This window comes from Pinus tabuliformis, chromosome 3_2, assembly GCF_031772625.1.
Source record: "Pinus tabuliformis cultivar Carrire ecotype Pingquan chromosome 3_2, CPIR1, whole genome shotgun sequence".
In the NCBI taxonomy this organism is placed as follows: Eukaryota; Viridiplantae; Streptophyta; class Pinopsida; order Pinales; family Pinaceae; genus Pinus; species Pinus tabuliformis.
In genome coordinates this window covers 291,480,713-291,490,580 of record NC_142302.1, presented here as the reverse complement: position 1 = coordinate 291,490,580, position 9,868 = coordinate 291,480,713, and the positions used below count along the sequence as shown (strand labels likewise).

At 40.3% G+C, this 9,868-nt stretch overlaps 1 pseudogene; it reads right to left on the bottom strand.

Annotated features, from left to right (window-relative positions):
- Window positions 1–835: 835 nt before the first annotated feature.
- LOC149180749 (calpain-type cysteine protease DEK1 pseudogene) lies at window positions 836–3,648 on the bottom strand (annotated as a pseudogene).
- Window positions 3,649–9,868: the final 6,220 nt, after the last annotated feature.

Genomic DNA, 9,868 nt, shown 5'->3' with positions numbered 1-9,868 from the left:
CACATTTATGCAATTGTAAAATAGATCAGGGATAAAGCAAAACCATACATCTTGAACATAAAAACACTTTATGAATCCTGAGAAGAAAAGCAGTTCTATTATATTACTGAACTCTGTCTTTCTACATAAGCCAAAACAGTACTCTGTTTTATAAAATCTCCAACCCTTATTACTTTGTTGTTTCAGCTATATATAGAGTGCTTATTCTAGCTGATTCGAGCTTCCTCCTCCAGCATGAGGGGAGCTCGATAACTACCTATGATGACACCTACTAACACTTTAAACTAACTAATAAATACAACTGACTGTTGACTGGAGTTTTAAGAGATCTAAATCAAGTAGGACTCTAACTCCATATTACATGCTTGATGGCTTTAATTACAATGAACTTCGTTCTTTGACACCTGCTTCCCTTCTGGCGGTGGCTGTGATGGATGTTTGTAGCTGCTTGCTGCCCTTTAATGTCGTATCCTTTTACCTCTGCTGAGAAACAGGAAACTGTCCCTATTTTTATGCCTTTGTTTTCCTCAAAGATATTCGGAAGTAATTAGCCATGTTCTTTATCCTTTAATTACCCAAGATGGAGTGCCACGTCCTTGATGTGCTGTCCACCGCTTTCATGTATCTGTGTGATGACAAAATCTTCAAAAAGATTTGCCGCTTTATCAATCATAATTGATCAATGGAATTGAAACATATAGCTACAGCAGTTTCGTAGCGCGCTACGAAACTGCTGTGTAATTTCATAGCTAAATGATCGCCACTGTTCATGGCTTAAGACTGCTCTTCTCTAATTACAAAATTTGGATGTTTAACCTCATTACAGCTGGCATTTTCATAATGCAAAAACAGCAACCATCTTATTCAAGCTTACTCTGTCCAAATCACTAATAATCTCTTCACACTTGCTAATGTGATGCATAAAGTTATCAGCGTATAGCTTTGAAGGCTTTGATTCAACAATATGAACGATATCCTCATCAATATAAAAGTCAACATCTGCATTTGATATAATTCCTCCATCATGATCAATTGCATGAGTCTTATGCTTGTATGTCATAACTTCTGATAAGAACAGCTTCAACTGATGCCTATATGCATTCTGGTTATTTTTTACAAGAGCTTCATCATAGTTTGGTACTGAAGGAGTAATAAATTTAGGACAGGCATATGAAAAAAAATTCATCATACACAGCCTCATCACTTCTCTGCATTCTTGCCATCTTCTCCCCATATTTCTCTTTCAGCTGATTGTTCACATTTTCCTCAACAAATGAATAACAACTTGCAAGTAATCCTGTTCAGCTGCCAGGCTTCAATGTCAATAGCTTTTCCTATAAAACTCAAACAGCATGCCCAGATTTCTCTGCAAGCAGAGTACCTGCCAACCTGGAACCTTTCACTGCAAAGCACCTTTTCTTACAGCCACTTCAATAGATTCCAGACCGCGAAGAACACAACTTTGAATCGTATGATTTCCAGAGAAAAGAGTCCAATGCTAATGCTAGGCACTTAAATCCACCCAAACTCCTTATTAATAACCATGTTGTACAGTCAGCAGCCAGGCGAGAACATATATAACTTAAACTGTGATTGCTACTGCTCCCACCTTGCTCACAAATAACTTATCGATGATCACAACATTCATGCTTGAAATTCTTGCAAAACCTGGAGCGGATGACATGACAGTTGAATGAAATTTTTCAGCAGAAAAATCTCTAAACTAATGCATTTCATTCATTGTGTGGATGAGAGAGACTTCCTAGGAGAAACCTTTTGTCAAATACTACCAGCTATTCAACATTCGATTCTGTGTATTGCCTGCAGGTTGGAGGGCAGTAGTCGGTCAACTAATGTTACTCACTTCTTCTGCATCATTCATGGAGACCTTTATCACAAAAGATTGCTCATCAAACGATGCTGATAGCATAGAATCACCAAGTAAATGTTGAGCAATTTCATCAAGAATCCTTGTGTGTGAAGACAAGTTGTTTTCCCCTGTATAAACAGAGTTGCAAGAACGCATCCGCTCTTGAAAACATAAACCTATTTGGTTTGCCAAGGTACTCATAAATGTTGAGAATGCTAACTCAGATTCTTCGTGCACTGAGACATCAGAAGGTTCCAATAATCACATCTGCTCTCACTGTGTGGCACCTTTCATGTTCACCTCATCACTATCACTTTGACCTCGAACGTTACTGGTACAGATAGCCTCAATGGCAGTTCCAATTTGAGCAGCTTCAACACTACTGCTACGCTTTGCACTTGATTCGCAGCCTTCAGAGAAACTTGAAGAACTTTCAGGGCTTTTCCTCCTAGATCCCTCCCTCAGACGAATCACGGTGCTCTCCAAAGCATCTCTCCTTGCAGTTGATGGACTCACAACAGATAAATGACGAGTAACAGCTGCTCCTAACAATACTGAAGCCACCACTATATAGCTAATGCAATGACCAAGATACCAATAATGTACTCCAAAGCATATTAAGAAAACTCTGTATATTCCAGCCACAAACAAAACAACAATTCGACTTTTGAGAAGCTCAAAGCCAAATAAACATGCTCCCACATTTGAATCCAGAACACAACAGTCAATGATGTTATTCCTCCGAACCAGCGTGCCTTCTGGGTAGTCAAACCATATAGAATGGAATATACAAGAAGTACAACCAGAGACCCAAAGTATAGACCACCCAAGTGAGAAGTTCTGTTTGGCTTCCGTATTAAAGAATCATTAAGAATTGGAGGCTCTGGTAAACAGGCAACCGGACCAACTTCAATACCATCCACATAAGCAAACTTATAGGACCTCCGGACATACTCATCTACATCTAGGCCTGCTCCATGAAAAACCATTCTGCATATAAAATGCATGTTGATTGCTAGAGCTATTGCCGAAACACCAAAGAAAAACCCAGATGCTGAATATACATTCCTGCCTGTTGTTACATAAACAGCTGAAATTTCGTATCCACAAAGTAATGAAATGGCCAAAAGCAGAAGTATTGCAACAGTCCGTGAAATCTGCGACTGAGTTCTCCACCAAAGCATGATAGCATAAAATGCAGAGCCGTGCTAGCCATGATAACTGCCAGCCCAATTATATCTCGATCTAAAATAATCATCAACTTAGTGCCCCAAGCAATTACCACAACTATTGGTGAAAGTACAACAGCCAAAGCTATAAGTGATAAAAATCCCGAGACAGCACTCAACTGCGGACCTTGAAGGAATGATGGCCATTTCCTAGCAAAAACCCAGCTGTGTATTCTCCAGGTTCGCCAATTGATAGCAAATAGTAAAGCAACGGAGAGGGCACTCAGCACTGGGAACAGCGTGCCGCAGACGGCACATGCAATCACTAGTTTCAAGTGATCGCCTTCCATAATGCTACCCCCACCTTTTATACCACCGCCTCCAACTTCGACTTCAGCTTCCCCACTTCCTTCTTCATTCACTGCAGCCTCATTTACCCCTTGCTCTACACAACGTAACCCTAAATCCTTTTCTCTAAACCTAACAAATGTAAAACCCCTCAAACAACCCTCTGTCTGCACATGAGCCGAGATCAAATGTGCCACGCCCTTTCCTTTTCATGGCGATTTTTTGTATAAACCCATATCAGAGGCGGCATGACAGATTGCTCGAAAACTAGATTGGGGATGAAGGCACGGAACCTCCGATCAGCCTCTTGAGAATAATACGCATGCATAACAAGGCTGTGAGTATCAATAAAATCCTTTGAATTCCTACCACATACAATGCAACTTAGAGAACCAGACTTCCCCTGCTTCCACTTGTTTTGCTATAATGTCAAGCTCAGACAACCGTGCTGTAATGCTTCTGCCAGCTAGCGGAAAGGCATCTAAGCTGGAATAATGCTTTTAATGTTTGATGCGTTCACTTTGTTTACAAGCCCATGATAGTTTTACGAAGAGCATCCCAAGACATACGCTGATATTCCAAGCTGCTTTTATCTTGTAAATCTTTCATCATTTGCGCCAGCTTGAAAGGAGGAACATAAACACCGCCACTTCTTCCAAGCGCCTTTTCAGTGTTTCCAACTCCCTCTTTTCCAGTTTAGACAACGGGGGCCTTTGGTTTTGGCAATTCCACAGTAATGTTTCCTTCTCTGACAATCTGATGACGGAAAATTTAGGTAACCTGATGTATGTTCCCCTGTGAGATTCTCACTAGATGCGGATTTCTGGAGGGAAGCAGAACTCTGTACAATAGGCATGCTAGGATATTGACCTCCACTGGATACCAGAACTTCGGCCAATGTAGTGGGATTATAGGAAAAACCTTGAGAATGAAACACAGCAGTATTATTTGTATATTGATGATAAGATCCAGCACTGTGACAGGTTGAGTCAGATATTCCCACAGAATCCATAGGAGACAGCTGTGAAATATTGGCTATGGATTCGAACAATTCCCCAATTTCGTAGCGCAGCCAAAAACATGTTGCGCTGCGAAACTACAAAAAGGCTTTATGCGCATCAAACTAATGTGAGCGGTTTTGAAATTTTGGCATTAGAATTTTCAGTGATAAAAAGACCTATTTTGGAACTATCTGCACAAATGGGTTGGAGTATCCATCAGATGGATGTGAAGACTACCTTCCTCAATGGCGTGATTGAGGAAGAAGTGTACAGAGAGAAGCCAGAAGGTTTCGAAACCTTAGACCATGAGTCACATGTGTGTCGACTCAAGAGAGCATTGTATTGGCTAAAGCAAGCACCCCATGCTTGGTACACCGGGATAGATAAATACTTCACTGGGTTGGGATTCACGAAGAGTGAAGCAGATGCGAACCTATATAACATAGTGGTGGAAGGTGAGCTTTTGATCATTGTACATTATGTAGATGATCTCATACTCATAGGTGATGACAAGATCATCAAGTATTGAAAGGAGGACCTTGAAAGACAGTTTGAGATGAAAGACATGGGGCTCATGCATTAATTTCTTGGCATGGAGGTATGGTAAGGAGATGGGGAGTTTTTTGTTTCTCCAGGCAAGTATGCCAATGAGATACTCAGGAGATTTTTCATGGAGAGCAGTGAACCCATGGAGACTCCTCTAGCTAGTAACTAGAGGAAGGAGGATGCTACTTCAGGAGAAGTAGTGGAAGCTACTGTTTACAGGCAGCTTGTCGGTTCACTCATGTATTTGGTGAACACATGAACATATATGTGTTATGAAGTTAACTAGCTTAGTGAAGCGATGGTTAGGCCTACTAAGATGTATTGGAAGGAAGAAAACCGTGTATTGAGATACCTCATAATCACTACTCAGTTTGGGTTGTGGTACAGGTGGACAAAGGGAGTGAAGCTTCAAGGCTTCACTGATGCAGATTGGGTGGGGAGTCCATCTGATAGGAAAATCACATCATGAGGGATCTTTAGTATTGGGTTAGCTGCAATTTCTTGGTACAACAGGAAACAGAGATTAGTTGCACTCAATTTGGTAGAGGCAGAGTACGTGGCTGCAGGTCAAGTAGCATGTGAGGCTATCTAGATGAAGAAGATCCTGGTTGGTTTGTTTGGTCAGCAGATGGATCCAACAATGATTTACTGTGATAATCAAAGTTGTATCAAACTCCTTGAAAATCCAGTTTTTCATGATTAGTCCAAGCATATAGATATATGGTATCATCATTTCAGAGATTGTGTATTCAAGTATATCATGTTGTTAGATTACATTCCCACGGAGGAGTAAGATGATGACATCTTGACAAAGGCATCGCCAAAATGTAAATTTGAGTTTCACAGAGAAAGGATCGGGGTAGTGGATAATCCATTTCTTATTGAGAGGGAGTGTTGAGAAATGGAAACAACAAATTCCAGTTTATTTTGTCCTTGAATTAAATTGTGAATTAAAATAGAATTCTTTTCTCATAGCAATTTGAAAATAATTAATTAAGTTTAATTAACTTAATTAATTTAGGAAATTCTAATTGTAAGTCTTTTAGAAGACATCTATATGTTCTCCCTAACTAATAGGAGTTAAGGATGAGTTATGAATGAGTTGTAATTAGTTAACTTAGTTTATTGAGTTAAGTCCAGTTAAATTACTTCCAATCAGTTTCAGGAACTAATATTGAGTAAACAGTCAGTTGGGACACTAGTGACCTAATTAGTGCTACTCTAGTTAACTGAATATTCCACCATCAGAAACTCATGCATGTCGATTCTGAGAAAGACCCAGTTGACACTAGAGTGCAGGGAAACTGTACTATTTGTTTTAGATTTTTCTGAGTTGCGCTGATAGTGCATGTAATCAGGAACTGATCCTTAAGGGATTGCGCTATTTTTAGAGGTTTTATTTCGCTTTAAATACAAGTTATTCTTCATAGGAATTACACATTGGAATAGAGATTTGGAGAGCTTGTGAATTGGCTAATATTTGGCCTTATGTTTTCTTATGAGTTGGAGATTGAATTTTTTGAGTGTTGGGATTGTTCTAGAGAGAACAAGTATTGTAATTTCATATTGATTTCCCGGATTAATATAAAACAAATAGTGGGGTTTTGAGTTGTGGCTTTCCCTAGATATTTATTGTGTTATGTGCCTTTGATTCTCTTCCTCTATTGATTATTGTTTGCTCAATGTTTATGGGCTTCCTCTGTAAAGAGTAGAAGTAGATTATTGTCTCTTGTTTTAGAAGATTACATGAGCTTATGAATCTACAGGATTTTCTACATATTGTAGAGGTTTAGTATTCAAGATAGTAAACCAGTGAAGGATCTGTTAACACCCAGGTTGTTCCCTTTGACTCCCAAGGGAATACGGCCGGGGTAACCACTAACCAATCTTTGGATTACAGCTTCTAGCCAAACTGTAATCAGAGAGGGCTCTCTCTTTATGATTTGTCTCTGTTTTGATAGTTTTTTAGGCTAGCTATGATGTTCAGGGTTTTGTTTTATATTTTGGTTGAAGGATGTCTTCTGCATCTAAGGTGTAAGTTCTCAGGCAATATTAGTCCATTGGGCAATGGAGTCTGTGGCTATAAGTTGTCTGAAGTATTGAGTTGAGTTGCTGATACTGCAGGGCCATTAGTATATCTCATGGAACAGTTCTGAAATTGTGATTATGAGGTGAGTTCAACCAGTGAAAAGCAATTAAGAATTTTCCACTAAGCTGGTGTGTAAGAAAGAAGATATGTTGCACAGGAGCAAACTTGAATTCCTGAAAGCAACAATCACTGTGAAAGCTATAGTTTGAAAGTGCAGCAATTAAGAATTACACCTTATGACTATAACTGAAGAAAACATTCATAATAGCATAGATTGAGTTCAGGGTATTGTGTTAATAAGTCCTGAAACTATTCTTTTTCTCTGCCATTAACTATAGAACACAGAAGCATGAATGAGTTATGAAAAGATAACAAAAAACACATAACGAGAGTTTAAAGATGACTTATTGTGCCATGAAACACGCAGGAATCCTGTATCATTCAGCAAAACACCACAAAGACTCAGATAACGCAGAGCTTTAGAAATTCCATCAGCCTTTGTATTAATAGTCTGGAAAATTACAGCATAAGAAACTCTTGAAGAGAAATCAACAACAACCCCTGCAAGCTTATGCGAGGGGGAAATATATACAAACGGTCATACAAAATATCTAAGGCGTTGAGTCATTTGAGAAATAAATGTTTTCACCAACTTGTTCAGAACAGCAGATAAGAAGTTATTACTGCTTTTAATACAACATAAATGCTCTTTATGTCTGTCAGGAGATATTTTGACCTTTGGAGGCCACTGAGTCGGTCTGAACGTTCTGCTTTAATGCTAGAAAATGCGCCTTTATGGCTGTCGTGCTGTAACTTTTCGGCCCTGCTACCTGTTAGCTGTCAATTGTGCTTTGTTGGCTGAATAGTCCTGCTGAGTTGGCTCAGCCCTTCCCTTTTCATGCATGCTGATCTTTCCAAGTTTTCCTGTGCATGATCACTTGTGAATTTGAATAATAAATAACAAAAACTCGATTTGCAGGCTCTAGCTTACAGTATTAGCTGTATCATTTTGGTCCAAGATTCCTGTGTGGGCAATTGATGCCTCAGAATTGCATCTAATGTCTCATCTGCCTCTGTGTACTTATAGAAATTGGGAGGCACTTCAAACAGATGCTTGATCTCTTCCATAATAAAAAATAAGTTCTCTACCCTGTTGTAGAGACTTTGTCCTGTTACTAGCCCTGTTTCCTCTGAAGTGCTGGCCTTTTCTGTGATCTGATTTGTGGCAAAGGTGTTCACCCTCTTGGCATAGTTTTCATGTGAAAGCAATCTTCTTGCGTTGTTCAGTAAGCCTGGAAGACCTCTGTTTTGCAATGCCACAAATTTGTCCATGAATCTATTGACCTTTGTCTGCATGTCCTGGGTCTTCCTTTCTAGTGTCTGCACTAGGCTTCTTAGTGTTATGACCCTCTTTATCAACAAAATAGTCTCAGTCCTGTTAGAGATTCCCATAGTTGCCAACTGAGCACTTGTTCTATTGTTAAGCACATTGATCATTCTATTGGAAACTTCAGGCATATTGCCTAGAGATGCCCTAGCTCTTTGGATCTCTCTGTGTGCTTTTGCAATGAGCTCCATCTGCTCATGAATTGTTTCAATATATTGCCATTGGTCAGTGATGGACTGGCCAATATTTGCCCATAAGACTGTTTTGAGCTCAGCCACTACTTTGTCTAGTTTGAGCTCCTTTTCCAGCTCCTTTATCTTCTCCTTGAGTGCTTTGATCTCTCTCCCTTTCTCAGCAACACTCTGCTTGGATTTATCATACTTTTCATTAACCTTGGCAAGGCTTTCCCTGGCCTCATTCAGTTCTGACATTTGTGCTTCCAGGGCCTGAATCTCATTCCTCAATTTTTGCATGTCCAGGCTTGGGGCCTGCTCTGTTGTTGGTGTTGGTGCTGAGGTGGATGGTGCTGCCTGTTATGTTTTTTGAGTAGGGGGAACAGTGGTTTGAGGAGCTTCCTCAAGGTTAATTATTTCAGGAGGAGGTTGAGAGGTTTGACCTCCTTCCTTTTGCTGCAATGCTGCCTGCAATGCTGCCTAGGCAGCCTCTGACTCTCCCAACTTCTCTTGGGTCTGGATTAGTTGTTTGTATAGGGATACCAGCATAGCTGCTGCATCTTGGTCATGCCTTAGCTGAGCAACTTCTTCAGTTTGTGGGTGAATTGTTGTTGGGACCTTGACCATCTTTCTAAGGGCTGCCATGTCTGCATCCCTCAACTTCAACAATGCTTGCACAGCCTTAACATCCTTGGGATCATGCCCAAGTTCTATAATTATCTCCTCCAAGGCTTTGATTCTATTATCTTTTGCTTGAGAGGATGCCCTTTCCAACTCAAGCTGGGCAGTTGTATTATTTAGGCTATTTTCTAGCCTGTAATTCACTAGTGTTTTATCTGCCAAGGAGGCATACACCATCTCACCCGTTTGCTTATGCAATTCGATTTGATCCATTGGGTGGATGTCCTTGGCAAGGACCTCAAGATTGGTCCTTATGTAATCTATTGGGGACTGTGGCTGTACTATAGCTGGCATAAAGTGACTCATTATCATCTTGCCCTCATGAACATCCTAGGCAGACATCAGCCTTTGCTGGTTGGTAGGAGCCATTTTCAGCAGATGATTATAGAGCTGTATTTTAAGTGGCTCATTTCTCCTTTTAATATCAATGAATTGCTGCTTGATGCCTCCTTCAGCTTCTCTTTGGTGGCTTGAGGAGCTGACTTCTCCTCCCACTGTTCTGTCTTGTCCCTGTTGGAAGGAACTTGCAGATGCTTCCCTACTAGGTGGGCCCATGCCCAAAGACTGTCCCATTGGCATTTCCTCCTCAGACAGGGGATTCATT